This window comes from Cupressus sempervirens, chromosome 11, assembly GCF_028749045.1.
Source record: "Cupressus sempervirens isolate cs-2001-9-10 chromosome 11, ASM2874904v1, whole genome shotgun sequence".
Taxonomy (NCBI): Eukaryota; Viridiplantae; Streptophyta; class Pinopsida; order Cupressales; family Cupressaceae; genus Cupressus; species Cupressus sempervirens.
Window position 1 is genome coordinate 542273210 of NC_143128.1, and position 18013 is coordinate 542291222.

Sequence of the window (18013 nt, forward strand, 5' to 3'; positions counted from 1 at the left end):
AAGTGAAAGGATAGAAGAAAAGGGTATGGATGATAGAAGGTTTGGGTAGAGGAATGTGAAAAGATAGTGATTGGAAGATGAATGGTTTTGGGGATAACAAGATGAAAATGGGATTGGAATGAGGAGGTGGAAAGATGGACATGACACTGTCTCTAAGGAATATAGTGCCCCCAGTTATTATATGTTATTCAAGAAGAGTTTTTATAAGGGCTGTGATAGGACAGAAGATTGGTCAACAAGAGGATGAGGGAGATTTATGGAAACTAAGAGGAGATTTTATGAGGGATGTGATAGGATGAAAGATTGGTCAAAAAAAGGATGAGAGAGATATATGGAAGCTAAGAGGAGGTTTTATGAGGAGTGTGATAGGATAGAAGGTTGGACAATAAAAGGATAATGAGGTAGGTGAAAGCTAGGATAGGAAAGGTGAATGAATGGGTAAGATAGGGGGCAATTATGGTTGGTGGATGAGGTTTGAAAAAGAGGAGGGATTATATGGAAGAAAGAGTGGGTGGATAAAGGATAGGTGAATATAAACTTTGAAGGGAAATGGATGTTAAAAGGATGACCAAAAGCATGTATCTAGTGGTGGACTTTATTTTTATCAAGATCCGAAGGAGGATGGCAGGTGAAATGGATAAGATGTGGTTGATATGGTGGGATGAGATGGGTATGGTGGGTGGTGGACCATTCCCATAAGTGAGTAGAGAATTTGGATAGAGGGATTACACATGACACTTGTTTCCCAAGTTTTTATCACAACACTTGTCCGAGGTGCTTGAATTGCCAAGTTTTCACCAGTGGATGCTTTATTTTTCTTTGCTTTTTTCTTTTCTTTTCTTCCCTTTTTTCTTTTTTTGATGGATTTTTTACTCATAGATGTTAGTAGGAAGGGTGGGAGTTGATACATAATTTATGGGAATACATAATACTTGTGGGTAAATAGATGAGGAAAATGGAAAGATCATCATTGGACACACCTTGACAGGGGATGAAGTAGCAGGAAAGATTGTTTTGAATGAGATCAAGGAGAAAATGGAGTAGGAGAAATATAAGGACCAAAAGTAAAGTTGTAAAATGGAGGACTATAAATGTAGGATAAGAAGTATAGGGACTAAAAGTGGATTGGGGGATGAAGGATGTATATATGGAGATTTGGATAAAGTATGAATGGATGAGGTTTTTTGAGTAGTAGGAATGGATGCCAATTCAGATTTTTCTTTGAGATGCATTTCTTTTACAACCATTCTAGGTATCCACATGATTTTTTACTACTTTATCTTGGGACTTTGTGTCCTTTTGAGTTTTTCTTTTGTTTGGATAAAATGCTTCCCTTCCTAAACATGTACTTTAGAGGTGAGATGTTGATGCTTGGATTTTTGTGGATTTTTCGATTTGTGCTTTTTAATTTTGGCATCCAATCCTCTTCTATTGGCCAATGTATGGGAACAAGGGAATGGAGGATACATATGGATTGTGAATGGAAAGATAGAGGTTAAAGATTGGAAGGAATTTAAGGATGGGTTCCTTTGATGATCTAGCTTGTGGATGTGAAGGGATGGAGTGATGGATTGGAATATAGGATATGGATTTATATAATGACCCAAAATGGATGGAGGGAATGAAGAATAAGGACCTAAAATAGATGGAAGTGAGGAAGGAGTATGTACCAAAATAGATGGAGGAGATAAAGGATTTAGATTAGGTATATAAGGACCCAAAATGGATGGAAAGGGTGGAGAATTTACATAAGGGATATAGTGACCCAAAATGGAGGGATGGAAAGAAGTAGTAGGATAAGTACCAAAAATATATGCAGAATAAGATGGATGGGAACTTTGGGTTGAAGATGGAAGGACTTGGGACCATGTGGGGATATAGGGGATACAAACATATAGAGATACACTTTTATTTTTTTCTTCAATATGATGTTCATTATTTGAAACACAAGACATGAGTCCATACGTAGGTGAAGGAGTTGAAGTTTCAAATATGATAGTGAGGTCTTCTTTTGTAGATCTATTACCATGGATTATAGGGTATGTAGGATCATGAAGTAGAGTGGATGGAAAGAGAGGATCTTGATTTGGGCAGAGGGAGGATAATAGCTCTTGAAATGGAGAATGTATAATGGTAGGATTAGGATATGGAGGGGATAGTGACTACTCTTTGGATGGAATGATTGGTGAAAGTGGATCATGTAGGGGAATAAGTGGGATGGTGGGATATTCTTTTGTGCCATAGGATATTTCAACATGCTTTTGGACAAGATCTTGGCATGATTGGATTGGAGTGCATGTTGTGATAGGAGATGCATGGATGGTTTCTTTTAGTGAAATAGATGGATGGGTGGGAGTTTCTTCAATGGGGATGAGTTGATGGGGGATGGAATAATTAGGTTCATTACATGTGATTGGGGTAATGCTAGGAGGAGGAGATGTGGATGGGATTTGGAGGGATTTGATGGATGGGAGGTAGGAGATGGAAGGGGATTGATAAGTGGGGTGGATGAAATAAGGATGGTAGCGATGGGATGATGGAAGAGAAATGATAGGTTTGGGAGATGGATTTTCTTTTGGTTTCCTTATAAAACTCCTTGGAGACATGCATGTTTGACTTGGAAGAGTAAGGGGATTAAGGTGATGCATTGCATAACTAGGATTGGTTGGAGGATTTGGAAAGTGGATTGGAGGATATTGAGATGGTGGGTTTGGACTAGGGATGTAACTAGTATCATAGCTCTAGAAGGGTGGAGATTGGTAAGGAAGGGCTAGGATGTTAGGAGGGGGAAGCACATGGACTATGCTTCTTCAAAGCTCTAGCCTTGTCATGACAAGTGTCACAATGGGATTGGATGGTCAAAGTGGAGGGTCAAAGGGAGTACTGAGGGAGGAGGAGTGTGGAAGATATATGTAAGAGGCATTTAAGGGAATTTAAGGCATGTAAGAGCCATTAATGCTCTTGGATAGGAATGTAAGAGGATGAGGTTAGAATTTTGACTTTGGTTTGGGTTGGAAAGTATTAACCCATGCTTAAAGTTGTGCACATGTTTACTAGGGGGAATTAGGCTCAGCTTAGGAAGAGGTTTAGGAAGTAAATTACTTAGCATTGATGGGATAGGTTATTTAGTTGGCTAAGTGACGTTAGTATGGGTGAATGGGTTGGCTTAGGGTTTTGGGATTATTTTTTTAAATGTTTTATTTAATAAATGGGGATGTGTGATTAAATTAAATATAATTTTGCATTTATTTTATTTAATAGAGGAATGGAGATTTAATTGATAAATTAATTTTGGGTTATCATTTGATTTTATCAATTAGACGATAGTTAATTTAATTAATTAATTAACTAGGGCATGATGATTAATTAATTAAATATAGAAAAATTAATTAATAATGTCCTATAAGATGACTAGATAAGATTACTTAGTGGTGTAATAGATTTAGGTGTCTACACTTGCATGTGATGAATATGATCTATAAAAGTAAGTGGAAGGGAAAGGAAGTAAGAATAAGTACACTTGTAAATGAAATATTGGAAATACTATTTTAAAACTAAAATTGAATATCGTCATAATCTTAGATCCTACTATAACTTCAAATTTGGAAGACATGAACTTATACCTTCCAACTTTATAATTTTCAATGAAAAATGGTAGGGAAAAGTTTAATTTCAAGGCATAGGTAGAGTTTTAAGGGACAAGTAGAGTTTTAGTGGAAATTTTGACTTTTGAGGGACAAGTTGACTAGTCAACTTATTCCTTGAATTATAACAATTGGTGAAACTTTCCCAAATTTCGTGACTATACCTGTGCTTCTTAGTTCAAAAATTACAACTTTGTAACCTATTCCTACACATAGAAAAATGGAGAAGGAGGTTGAAGTAAGGGATTTACCTTAGTCAAACCCTTGTTTAGGAATCAAACTTGAAATAAAAGGAAATAAATGAAAATCATGTTATAATATAGTAGAGGCTAGATATAGAAAATGAAACGTATCATACCTTGTATATGCTCATACTTCTTCAAATGTGATCAAGTACATTGATGCAATATATTTGATTTAATACAAAAACCTAAAACAAAATCATGCAAGATAAAAATGCATTTAGTATATGTTGTAATTCACCACAATGTTTGGTTGGGGAAGACAAAGAAGAATGAAGCTTGATGGATGAATGTGAAACTCCTTCCTTGATAGAAAACTCATTTTCTCATCCTCAAACATGGTAAGGAAGCTAGATATATGTAAGGAAATATGTTTCTTGCATGAAGAGTTGAATTCTTGATGGCTCTTGATGGCTTCTGTGCACTTGAATGTGATAGTGAATGCTTTCATGATGGATGGTAGCTTGCACTTGCTTGAATGAATAATGGATACATAATAATGGATGCAATTCTTGAATATGGATGTAGATTCATGAAATGAGAGGAGGAGATTTATTTTTTATACTCATTTTGGGGCTCAAATTTTTCTAAGGGAGAATACAAATGTAAACCTTATCAGAAAAATCTGTTGTTGAGCCCCAAAACTAATCTAGGCTCAAAATCCCAAGGACAAGTTAGCTAGTCAACTTTTCCTAGGTAAAATAAACTCAAATTTTCCCAAAATGTCAAAGAAGGTGAAAAGAAGTGGCAGGAGAAAATGTAGGTTATTGTGAGGTGGGGATAAATCCCAAAATCTAAAAATAAAGAATGGGTCTTAGTTGAGGAAATAAATTATGATATTGGATGGAAAATGGGAAAATCATGGATAGAAGTGAGAGCCAACCTTGAGATTAAGAAAGATCCAAGAAGGAGGAGGAGGGGCATATAAGGTCCTATCATAGGAAACACACTAAAGTAGGTACAAAATGGTCCCAAAATGAGCATAAGTGAGGTGCTTAATTTTATTATGGTACATGTTACTAAAAGAGGAAGATGTCATATAATGCAAGTGGTCATATGGATGAGAATATGTGGTATGTGTTAGAAACAATAGTCCACCAAGATAAGGTGGTGAATCAGTTATCCAATAATTAAAATGTTTATCAACATTAAACAATTGTATCCATTCAACCAAAGTAAATAGAAACCATAACAAGATGTACATAGACAATTAAACTAGATATGTTAACTAGGGAAACCTTTGATCAGAGGAAAACCTTGGTGGGAATGATGCCCACAAGATGATGTATTAATATAAATATTCCTTGTTAGAGGGTGGACCCTATTAGGAGTCTATTACAACATTTAGTACATATGAGTCCTTGTTAGGAGACTTAATATCCTTGTTAGAAGATTCCAACCTTGTTAGGAGTTGTAGAAGATAGAAGGACCCACTTTCCAAACAGCTTCTAGGGAAAGATCACTGAACTCACTATCCAACTAATCTCTTGACTATTCCTTGTAGAATAATTGTATGTGCTATACTTTAATTTCTTTCTTTTGTCCTCTCAACCATACCAATCACTATCAAACCTTATATACTAGGTCACAAACCTTGAATCCATGTATCAAACTTTAGATCACACAATAAAACCTCGGTAATGAAGTTTCCTTCACTTCTGCTCTACTCTTCTTATCTTCACATTCTGCTCTTTGTGCTACTTGTAATCATTCATACATCTCCATACATGATAAAGGAAGATGTACTTCCTTTATACTAAATCCATAAAATAATTCCCCAAGTTGGTTGTTATACATTCTTAATTAATTATTATAGGACCACATTACTTGAACATGTTACACTTAGTGATAACATTAATCTTCTACCTTATAACTTGAATATCTTTTTGTACACATATCATTATGATGAGTGAACTTAGCTATGCCATCTCTAAAATATCTTCTTCACATCAGCTTCTCAGAATAACAACTTTGCTAAGAGATATAACAAGTTTACCAGAACATGCCTCTATAAACTCTATCTCAGAACAGTCTTCACCAAAGCTTACATAACATCTTCCAGACTTAATATCTTATGCTTATGACATTAGCTACATATAATAGACACTTAGTATTATCTCCCTTTAACTTTTCTACTGAAAGTACTCAACGATCTATCTATACCAACTTGATCTTTCTATTGTTCTTCTATCAAATACCATAGAAAACTACTATGCTTACATCAATGCCAAACACGGTCATGAATGTAACATATCATCATGACAATGATCTAATCATGTTCCTATAATACTCCTCCATATGAATATCATTAGCATTCATGCTTCCAATATTATAAGGAATATACATAGGTGGAAACTAATGGAGGGTAAGACTGTAGTTCTGCTAGAGGTATGAATGAAGGGGTCACAGTAAGAGGTAAAACATATGTGGTAGAAATAATGTAAGTTAAAACCTTGGATGAGAGGATGAAGGATTGCAAGAGGATAATGGTGGGTGGGAGAGTGATAAGATACACCTATAGTAAAGCTACAAGAACATTGGTACTAAGAAAAATATCCATGACATGGTTGTACCCTTTAATACATTATATAATATAGGGAATGATTTTATCAGTGATATATCATTATTTCATATTCAAAGAGTACTTGTTTGATAAGATAAAGATCATGCTTAGCTAGATAAATATGTGATTATAATCTTTTTATTTTTTATAATTTTTTGTATGAGCATTACAAACATTTATATATTACAACTTAGAGTTGTTTTCATTTGAGCGAATAACTATATTGTGGTTAATATGATCACTCCTTTATAAAGAAATATTAGGCATATAAGTACTAGCATAGTAAATAGGCCATAATGATAAATAAACATTCAGGTAAAGAGAAATAAATTACTCTTACATCTATAAAATTAGAAAAATAGAAAATAAAATCCAAAGGATGAGATTTTTAAGATGGTGTACACATGCAAGGAGTTTCACCAAAAAGAAAAAGAAAAGAAAATACAACCCTCACCTATATGAGATATAGAAATTAGTGTATGAAAAAATTAATGACAATGCAAAAGAGTTATAAAATAAATAATCTAATCTAATTATGGACACCCAATGAAGGATTACAAAACAAAATAAGCTAAAAATAGAACTTTTACCTATACTTACCCATTGCAACGTGCCTCCGTTTTCCTCCTAAACTTTGAGTTTTTTGATTTATGAGCTCTTAGATTTGAACTAGCTCCTTCCTTCAAGATTCTTAAAGTTGTTGGAGAACTATGAATTCTAAATAAAATTCTATGATAATTATCTATGGACTAGATGAAATGATGGATGTAAATGGATGAACTATAATCCTAATGAGACTACGATAATGATATGAAATTCTTGATGATTTTCTTGATTGCTAAATGATGCTACAAATGAAAATTTCTTGAGTACTAAGAATGCCTATTGCTAAGATTTCTTATTATCTTGTATGATGGAATGAGGCTTCCTTTTATATAGTTTGGGAGGACCCTGACCTAGGTGGTGACATCTGATGGTGGAAAGAAAATGTAGGACAAGTGGATGAATGAGATTGACTCATTTAAGTAGGTTGAGAGAAATAAGGACTTAGTTATAATGTAAGAGAAATATTAGGAGAATGAGAGACACATGGAACACATCTCGCCAAGACCCTTGAGAAGACCCTAGCATCAAGGATGACTCCTGGACAAGTGTATCATTAGTCATCTTTGACCCTATGAGGTGGATTGACTAGCTCCTATTGGATAGGAAAGATGGGGAGGACTTTGTCACCTAGAGACATGTGTCGAGTCAAAGACCAAGTTACATGAGGACAAGTGTTCCTATGACTCATTCATTGAGAACACATACCCATTTTTGACCCCATAAAAATGGGATACATGGGTGAGGGTAAATATAGTTAAGTAATAATTAATTAAAATTAATCATTTATTTAAAGATGATGTGGCACATGACATGGACTAAATAGGTGGACTAGTAGACTTTGTCACTTAGGTGAGTGTATAATTAAGTAATTTTAGTAAATCACTTAATATGACTATTTAGTGAACTTAGGATAATGCAAATAACCTAGGTGAATTAGCTTAATAAATAGAATAATTTACTAAAGCTAATAGAAGAAGAATATTCATTAAATATAAAAGTATTTAATTAATTGAAAGAATTTGATTAACTTAATAAATTAAATAATTTATTAATAGTAATGGAAGAAAGACATTAATTAAATAGTAAAATTATTAATAAATTTACTTGACATTTTTTAAGTGTATACATTTTTCCCCTCTTTGAAATAATGTGCGGACAACATGTTGTTTCAAAGACAACTAGCACTTGAACCTCTTGCCCCTACCCCAAGACTTTAGATGATGCAAACTTTGGACAAAAATTCAGACTTTGGATGATGCAGACTTGATGTGATTCCCCATCGAAAGATTGATCAATGTTTTTTTTTCCTATTAAGTGAAGGTTAATTTGAGCAATATTTCAATAAGGATTTAGAGGAATTGTGAGAAGATCATAAGATTATTTCAGTTGATATAGAATATGAACACTTCCAAGAAATAGGAGCCTACAAGTATAAAATGACAAGGGGTGGATGAAGCATCATTTACACACTTGGCATTTAGAGATTGGAGGAGAGCGAAAATATCAAAGATGTTATTGTTGATAGAAAACCATTGATTCGAGTGTGTTAGAAGATACCAGCAGTCAACAGATTATGGTGATCTGATAAATCATTGATCCCTCTCAGGTATTTGGTTGATTTAGCATGAAATTTTCATAGATTTGGTAGATGTTGGATAATTTTGTGATAGGATTTTAAGATAGGTAGAAACGGTTTTTTTTTTTTTGTTAGCGTGAACATATATGCAGTTTCAGTGCATGGATGTGCATGTATACTACTCCCATGTGCAATCATTTGAGATGGATGTGCAACAACACATCCATCAAAAATGCTAGCTCATATGTAGTCTTAGGAGACACAGGAAACATTTATGTACATTGGTATAATGCACTTGCACATGCATTTAATATAGCTACCCATTTGTGAAAAATGTGCATATATGTTGGTTCTATGAACATATGAAGGACAAAGCTACACATTTATGAAATAGGTGTATTTGTTTAGGGATCTTTCATTTCTTAGAAAGAGTTGTGTATTTTCTCAAAAAGAGATTTTATTGAGGGATCTTGTGCATCTATTAGATAGAGCTGCATATCCATTTTAATAGAATTTCAACAGAAAATGATTGGGAAACCCAAGGTTGTCAATGATTTTGGTTAACTGATAATATAGAATTATGATTGAACTATCAAAGTGAGGATAATAGATGTAACTATATAGGCATCATCATAGCATAGTTTTCAAGATACCTAATTAGGCTCAAACAAATGATAGATTTGTTGCTAATCATGTGATAGACACGTGATCAGTTGTTTAATAAAATAGTTAGATTAGAATGATAGATCATGTATATATGTCCATAATGTCTAATTCTATGTAATTTTAGTATGTTGTAAGAGGGAATTTTGGATATTTTGATATTGAGGGAGTGATTTCCCAACACATAGTTATTAAGACCCCTTTTGACTAAGAGTAATATGTTTTGATTGTATCATGTGGTTTGCACCATGCATTATATCACCTTGTGATAAGGTCCAACCTTGGCCTTTTGACCATGCTCGCAAAGAGATGGCACTCTGAGACTAGCACATTTCATCTCCCTCCTGGAGAGATGAGTGTGACATTGGAGGATGTATATTGTATCCTTTGACTGCCTATTAGTGGTGAGCTAGTACAGTATGATTAATGTGGTGAATTAGAGGAGTACAAAGATGTATTTGGAGATGAGGTTCTGGATGACCATGATATTGGTTGGGACTTTATTTTGGAGGCTTATGAGCCACTAATTTTAGTTTTGGCTGGCATGATAGCAGGGTATATATGTCTAGATAGGAGATCTAGAGGATTTCTCGTAGGTTGGGTTTGTAGAATAATGGAGAAGGGGACCCATTTTTCTTGGGGAGTGTGTATGCTAGCACAATTGTACCATGTTCTACACTAGGTGGTCTACCACAGTAGAGCATCATTATCAAAAGGTGTCACATTATTACATGTCTAGGTGTGGGAGCACATAGTTGTGATACATCCAATTAATATGAGATTTAAAGGTGCTAGACAACCATATGCACATTTGTATGCTATGATTATGTTCTAGCCTAAGCTAGGAAGGTTGGATCATTGAAGATATGTTCTAGACACTTTGAATTTAGTTATATGGATACCTTATTTAGATTGTGAGGACTAGGATGATGAGATGAAGTTGGGATATTCATTTGAGACCATATGGTTGATCAGTTAGACACCACATATTCTAGAGAGAAAATTAGTGGGTTGTGTTCAAATATAGTTTGGAAGACTTCAAGGGATGCCCTAGGGCATAATAGAGTTCTCTCAAACTCATCAGTAGAGGAGGAAACTGGAGGCCTATGTCTTGATAAGAGGTTGACTAACATGAGTTTTGGAAGATGTAATTCTATGCATTGATAAGGAGGAGAGACAGTTTGGATCCTAGGATGATAGGAGAGTATGAGAGATACCTATAGAGGCATCCATTTCTCATGATATCTTCATTAAATTATCCACCTCTAGTGGTTAGAGGAGATAGGAGAGGACAAAGGAGGAGATGTGGTAGGAGAGCTGGTAGTAGAGGTGGTGGTCGGGGACCATCACCAAGTAGAGGTGGAGGTAGAGGTGATGGAGATAGTGATGACGATGGTGATGGAGGAGGAGATGGGGAGAGATCAGAGGAGAGCACAAACACATGGAAGAGGAGTAGTTTGAGATAGGTGACTAAGACTAGTTCCCGTCCTTTAGTACAGAGACCTCGAGAAATAGGACATGGAGAGGATGTAGAGAGGCCTTGACAGGAGGATACAACATAAGATTTTCCACAAGATATGGATGTTGGACATGGTGACCCCTATTTTTAGAGGCATGGAATAGGGGAGGTTGACATAGATCATGTTGTAGATGAGTTTCCAAAGATAGAGAGAGGTCATGAGGGTTCCATAGTTAGAGTGAAGGATAGAGCATTTGGAGGGACAGTTGGCAGAGGCACTCAATAAGTGAGACAATGCTCTAGAGAGATTAGGTGCAGTAGAGACTCTATTAGATTAGATCGAGAAGGCTCAGACCTTGGATCTGAAAATAGAAAGCATGAGACTTATGTTGAGATTCAAAAGAGAGATTACCAACTGAAGGGAGGCCTATGAGAGAGTCATTCCTAAGGATCAATAGATTGGGTGCTTCAGAGAGAGATCCTATTATGGTAGACCATTAGCCAAAGAAAATGGATAGAGTAGGAATGTAGCCTTTAGACTGTAATCACCTAAAAATGGTCATCTAGACTATTAGCTCCCTTCTTAGCATTTTGGCTAAATTAATTTAATCATTTACCTAGACCAAATTGCTAATAATCAATTTATTTGATTATAACCTATAGTTTGACTATGCTATCCTAAGTTCATTATTTGATTAAAAGAACATGTCCCCTTTTAATTAAATAAAAGACCCCATTCTTCTAACCCACTTAAAGTGCACACATAAAGTCCTTTTTTTATTTTGCAATTAAAAGAAATGGCTTTGTGACTTTTGTCTTATATGACAAGTCAACTTATATTCTATTGGTTGACTTGTGTGTGCACATGGATTACTCCTCTTTTCAAATTCCACCGTTGATCATCCACCATCTTCATCTTGATCTCTACCGTCCATACATCTTTAAAAGGGAGAGAGCTTTCCCCCTCAATCAATCCATCTTTTGAACATTGTTATGCAAGTTTTCTAACAGGTTTCTTTGGAGCTTTGTGGAGAACTTCTATTTCTTGTCTACATTCTCTCATCCATGGCATCATGGCATTCTAGCTTAGCTTAGCTTTCATTTTTACATGTAGCTTAAATCACATAATCTAATAGTTGGATTGTAACACTCTCATACATCCTTAGCATAGCTACACTTTCATATTTATTCTAGTTTAATCTTTAGTTGCATTGCATTCTTGAAGAACTCCTTGGGACATTTGCATTCTTGCATCTTGTCTTTGGAACCTCCCATTGCATGGTTTACTAGCAAGAAGAGTATCTATAAGGCTCATATGAGAGCCCTTGAACTTGAAATACACTCTCTTGCACTCCATGGATAGGGAGCTCTAAGTTGGCATTCGAACATTCCAAACTCATGGAATCGTTTGGATAGAAGGGTTTAGAGTGGGACACTTTCGAGTGTACATTTTTGGCGCCCACCATGGGGTTTGAATCAAATTCTAGCTCCATTTGCTTTCATTTTTTATCTCTAGTTTTTTACAGCAGCATATTGGATCTAATCAAATGCTTTTGTAAAATTATCACTTTGGTTTTAAGACCAACCCATAAGTAAATTGGTTTGAAGGCCAAAAACTTAGTTGGTTTAAAAATTTGATCATATCTTTTAAACCGCTTGGAGTTTGGTTCTGAATTTTTTTTTTGCAAGTTGGGTATATACTCAAAATGTCTTAGTCCGATTTGTAGAGTATTTTGACATGATTTTTGGGAGTTATGAGTTTTTCTTTATTTTTCATAAAAAGCCGTTTCTGATCGCAAATCAGCGAATTTTTTTTTAAAACTTATATTTTCAGAAATTTTTTTCAATTCTAATGGGGGTTTTTTCTTTGTGTTTTGAATTTTGAAGTCGTATTAAAGATAAAAAACTCGATTTGATAAATTTGGCCTGTTTTGACAAAATTGATCTCTACAGCGCAAATGAAGAGATTTTTTTAAAAAATTTGCATTTTTGGAAAGCTCTCTAATTTTTAATAGTGGTCTCTTCTTTTTATTTTGATTTTTGGATACAAAATCATAGTAAACAAGTCCAATCTTGTTGACTAGGTCAAAATCAAAGAGTAAAAATGAAAGCATTTGTGATTAACTTGCACTTTCTTTGCATGCACTTGGTTGGAAGATAAATTGAATTTTTGAGGCAACTCACCACTTTTTATTATAGATTTTTATTTTATTTTATACTAACTTTTGGTGCTAACAAGTTGTGATTACAGGTTGCCATCTTTATGAAAAAAAAAATTGAAACATTGCATAAAAAGAACGCATGTCAAAGGTTCAAATGCGCAAGGGCTACTAACATTGTTTGCAGGGCTGCCCAAAGCATAAAAACCCAAAAAAAATTTCTTTTTTATTTTCATGTGTGGCATTGACTAATTGTTCATTTTTCATAGGCACATAAAACTTGTGATTGGAGTCTTTTGGTAATAGGAGAGTATGCTCTTCACCCTTGTGGTGAATCAAAAATCTTGACTTGCCATTTGGTTTCAAAAGCAAGGGGTAACTAAATCTTCTTGGCGTGTTTGGGAGAAAACAATTAGAATAGGAGAGTATGCTCTTCACCCTTGTGGTGAACCAAAAATCTTGACTTCTGAAAGTTGATCCACTTTGTGTAGTTAGAATCCTTTAGAGGGCCTGCTCTCGGACAACCTGAGAGGAACGACCCAAGTGGGGACAAGCAGACTACCCAACTCTTCCAACCCACTATAAACTCAAGGCTATCAAGGACACAAAACTTTGGTAGACGTAGTGTTTTTCTTCGCCTAGTGTGATCGCTTATGAGATTTCGACCATAGGGAGATCACTAGGCAAGAATGCTTAAGGTACTCTTGTGATTGCGAGATCGGTTACTCATCACAAGGTGAGGTGTCCTATAATTGGGAGCAAGAGGAACACTATGAACAGAAGCCCTATCTAAACACCCTAAGTTAGTAACTACCCTTTTTAGCCGCTCAACTTCTTGGTGCAAGGATTGATCCTAGTGGACTACCCAGATCACCCCAAGATTTACACTCACCATATGTGTTCCCTTGGTTATGCTTATGGCATTTCCATGACAAAGCCAATATCTTTTGTGGGCAACCACTTGGTGTGAGGCAAAGGAGCATCAAGCGTGGGCCAAGTTGTTGAGTAATGAACCATGTCCTTTAGGTAGATATTGATTGATGTGTTCTCGAATGTGGTATACCTCTGAAAATCTTTTGAACATACACATGACAATAGCTCTAGGGATTTCTTTTGAGACCTCAGATATACTTGTATCATGCAAGGTTGCTTTGTCCCTTGCTTGATTGTTTAAAGACTACTTCATGTGTCACTATCTTGCTTGGAAAGAAATTATTTTTGAACATCAAACTTGCTATGCTATCAACTATTGTCAAACTTTGTCAACCAAGTCAAAGCATCAAGTCTTAACATTTTTCTTGTGTTTCTTGCTAAGGGGAGTCTCATCATTTGACTTTGATTTGCTATATCTCTAGTTTTTGAACATGCTTAAAGTGGCTCTTTGGTCTTAGCGCTCTTGGTCTTTCTATCTTCATGGTCTATGTCCACTTGCTAGTTATCATTTTTCTGAAATGGTTGCCTTGATTTCTTGACTACACGCTTGGGTTGGAGAGTTGTTCACTTGTCACCTTGCTTGCTCTATCTATTTGACTATTTGGGCATCTTGCCTAGCTATTGACTTGAGTCATTCATGTCGAAAGTTTCTTGGACATATTGTTTGACAAGTCACTTTAATATCCCTCTACTATCTTGGCAAGTGAACACTCTACCTCCAATAGTTTCAACATCAAGTTATCTTCTAGGCTCTTTTATGCTTGGCTTTGCATCTAAAACTATGGGATCTAAACCTTGTGCTACCAAACTTCAACCAAATCTAGATGATCATGATATCCTCCATGTCACTAAAGAGTTTCAAGATCTATATGCACAATACAAAGAACTAAAAGAGACAAATGATCTTTCTTACCTTCATTTCTCTAAGCGCATGACAAAAATGAAGTCTAAACTTGAGAAAAGGTTAGAGGAGAAGATTGCATCATTACATGAATCTTCCTTAAGGTCTTTACATGCATGTAAGTCACCTTCTTTGAGGTCATCCTCTTCTTCTAGGTCTACATTCTCTACTTCAAGACATCGAATGTCTTCATCTTCTAGACCTAAAGACCTCTTTAGAGAACAAGCAAGTGATACCTCCATTGAGCCTAGGCAAAAATATCATGATAAACCTATCTTTGACCAAGAAAATGATCAAGAAATGAATGCATTATATTCACTTGAGAAACAAAAAGAAGATCCTAGACATGTTTCTAATAGAACTTTTTCTCCCTTGGAAAATTCTTATGATGACACTTTGCAAAAACTTCTTGGCAATAAGATCATCATGTTGCCTAAATCTAGCTCCTATGGAAATCCATTCTTGGATACCTATTGTTCCTATCATCAATCTAATGACCATGCTACTTCAAATTGCATTGAGCTAAAACATAAAATCCAAGATCTTATTGATAATGGAATTATTGATACCTCTAATGATTCATGCGATGAGGATACTTTTCATGAGCAAGATTACATTAATGAACCTATGTCTAGTAGTGGCTCCATTACAACTTCCACCTCTTCCAACACTCGTGCATCTCCCAACACTTCAAATCTTTCCAACATGCCTCCATCAAATAAAGAACCTAATGCTTTCCACATTGACTATGTGTATCCTCAAGGGCTACCTCTAAAAGAAACTCAAGCTAACCTTCACTTGGCTGCAAACCTTTTCCATGCTACCAATACTAAACATCCTCAACCTTCATGCACTGCTATGCCTAATCTAAACACTACTCCATTCACTCTTCATTCTCCCTTGTCCTTAGAAGTGGCTCCATGTCAAGAGGACTCTCAAAAAGAAAAAGCTATAAATGTCAAGAAAGATCAAGATCAAGCACCTGTTCATCTCTTTCAAGATATTTCCATTCCATATCCTATATCTTGTCCACCTCCTAAGTATGATGAAGATATCACTTCCACTATCTCCCTTGAGCTTACTGAAAATTATGAGAAAAGTTCTCTTCCTATGCTATCCAAAGCTACTTGTCAAGATCAAAGCATCCCCTCATGTTCTACTTCTCCATATCCACTTCAAAATTGTGCTCAAGCTTCAAGTGCTTCTATTAAAAATGTTGTTCCTATCAAAGGTACTTATGAGTCTATTGATGGCTTTGACCATGTTGCTCATTCTAAAGATGTTGATATCCCTTCCCACTATCCCTTTGCATCTTCTAAATCTATCCTTGGTCCTTATCCATCAAAGCTAAAGCCTTCAAACCTTCCATCTATATTGGGACCTTATGTTCCTTCATCTCCTACATTCACTCCTAGCTCATTCCCTAGCTCTCCCATCATACCTCAAGATCAACAAAGACACTCATCCTTGATGACTTTTCACCCATCTATACATCTAAACTAGTCATATCATCCTTATTCATCCATAAATCCCAAGTCCTTTGGAAGTGAGAATAAACATAATAATCCATTGAAAAATTAAGATCACTATGTCCCATCTAATCGACGTGTGAATGCTAAGAAGGAGAAAGCACAAAAGAGACCACAAAGGTCTACTATTAAAAAAGCTAAATCAAAGAAAATATGGGTTCCTAAACCCATTATTGAAGAAATGTGTTTTGAAGTATTCAAAAGAAAATCTAAAGCTATATGGATTCCCAAGTCTCTTTTAAAAGACTTGAAGATTGAAAATACTTCAAAGTTGACATTCAAACTTCCAAAGGCTTCCATTCCATCTTCTTCCAAAAATCTTTCTAAAAATATTCCAAAGATTTCCACTCCACTTTTTTCCAAATATCTTCTACCACCTCATACATCTAATCCTCAATCTATTTCATCCATGATTCCTCCATCATTCCAATACCCTTCAAGGTGTGTGTCAATGTTGATCTTGTCCAATATTTCAGCTATCCTCATGAAATCATCTAAAGCTTACACCTCCTTTCTATACATGAACTCTTATCCTCCATATATTCTTCCTACTACCATTTCTCTTTCATCACCCTATCAACATCTTTGAGCATATCTTTCTATGGTCTTGGCTTATCATGACTTATCTTTTCTATAGGAGCATTATCTACATTCAAACAACTTCAGCTCTTTCTAAAAATTCAAACAAAAAAAAAAAAAAAGAAGAAAAAATAGAAAAAATGAAAAAAAATAAAAATGTGCCTTAGTCAAAACCACTTCTTGTGGAACGTTGGTAGAAAAAGTAAAGAGAAATAAATCCATCCTATGGTGAAAACTACTTCTTGTGGTACCTTGGATAAGTACCATGATGAAAACCTGGCAAACAGGCATCATGCGTAATTCTTCCATCATCCATCTATCCCCTCTTCTCTCTTTGATCTTGACAATGTTGAGTTATCTTTGTATATTGGTTATCTTATCCATGAGAGTTTATATTGTGGTCTCCCATTCACTCATAGCCTCTATCTTGAGCTTTATTCTTATTGCTCTATCCCATTGCTATACTATCTAGTTGACCCCTTGATCTTGATCATAATAAATGAAATATGGTTCTCATAGGTCTCTTGACATGTCTACTCTTTTGGACTACATGCTTCATGCTATCTCACTTGTTGGCTTCATTTCTTATCCTACATGCTATCTTTCTCATTACTTCCATTGCTTATCCAAAATATGCTTCATATGACTATTTCACCTCTTTCCCTAGCTTGGGTACTCTTGAAAAGTTAGTCCTTGAGAATCACTTTCACTTGCTTCATACTCTTTTTTCATCCATCTTTGCTTATCCACTTGCTCGTTGCTCCATCATATCCTATACCTTGCTAGACATTGGGAGAAAATGATGTGATCTTTCTTGAGAACTAGTGATCTCTAAATTATTCTAAAAAATCCTAAAAAATCAAAAAATGTCCTGAAAAAATGACCATCTTAGTGAAAACCTCACTTTGATGTATCACCAAAAAAAAATTAAAAAAAATCTATCAAAATAGTGAAAACCTGGAAACAGGTGCTACTTGAAACCCTTGCACCTATGTCTATCAATCTCAAATCATCCACTTTGCTACACATTTCCTAGCTTGGAATTGTTTCTTGTCCTCGTCTTGGGGGCACAATTGCTTACCTATTGAGGTATTCTTGTGCATTAGGGTTTTTTGGACAACTCACAAAATAGTGTTTCTCAACACTACCCCTACCCACT